We start from the raw sequence: 1,001 nt of genomic DNA, 5'->3' as shown, positions 1-1,001 counted from the left end.
GATGGCAAGGATTGGTAATAAGTGGCAGTGATTAGACTTTGTCTACTTGATGGCGTATTTCATTCAATATACACTTTGGCTTTAACACGGCTCTGGTCTGTGCTGTGAAGAAATCTGCAATGGAAGACTGAAAGAGAAGGAAAACAATTTCTTGTGTCAACATTAAACCCAATTGAAAGAGCATATGTATATTTAATTGATAGAATACTAGTGGTTTCTAAACATATGACAAAGGAGGTTTAAATAGACCTTGACATGACTAAAGGTAGCCAATTTCTTGGCATTCTTCAATATTTGTTGGAGAGGATCTGCTCCCCTCCTAGATCTCCACGGACAGCATAAATCTTTTTAAAAAATGGGACCAAAATGAAGGCAATCCGATAGAAACAGTCCTGAGAAGACATTTAAAGATGGGAAACGTTAGTTGGTAAGCAAGAAAGTAAGACACGAATGTGCTCAATCGTGTGAAAATAGAACCTTGCATGTCCGAAAAGGATTGGGGAGGGGGGCTGTTTTTATTCACTTCGTAATTTCGTGTTTATGAAATTATGTTCACGGCCGGACAAACCAGCGTCATTTATTACACTTGTTAATAATTTGTTAACCTACAATGTCAGGGAAATACCTAATCTCCAAGCAGATCTTGCTGTGGCAAATGGGAAGGAGTTTAGCCGGCAGAGGAGTTATTGGCCACAGCGAAGATCTGCTTGGAGATTAGGAAATACCACCCAGGTAACAAAAATGTCCGACAAATTATGCACAAAGAAAACTGATCTAGCTACAGGCCTCACAAAAACACTGATAAAACAATGATTATTTTAGGAATCACTACGATAAAACTAGAAGTTTGACATATATAGTAGCTAGAATATTATCTTACATATTCTAAGGCGTTACATTTTATTTCTGAAATAGCGATAACTTTGAAAGAAATGATGTAGAATGAAGACTAGGAAATGTAACAAAACACAAACCTGTTGTTGTTGTTGTTGTTGTTGTTG

The sequence above is a fragment of the Branchiostoma floridae genome, chromosome 18 (assembly GCF_000003815.2).
Source record: "Branchiostoma floridae strain S238N-H82 chromosome 18, Bfl_VNyyK, whole genome shotgun sequence".
Taxonomy (NCBI): Eukaryota; Metazoa; Chordata; class Leptocardii; order Amphioxiformes; family Branchiostomatidae; genus Branchiostoma; species Branchiostoma floridae.
Note: the sequence above shows the minus strand (reverse complement) of the source record.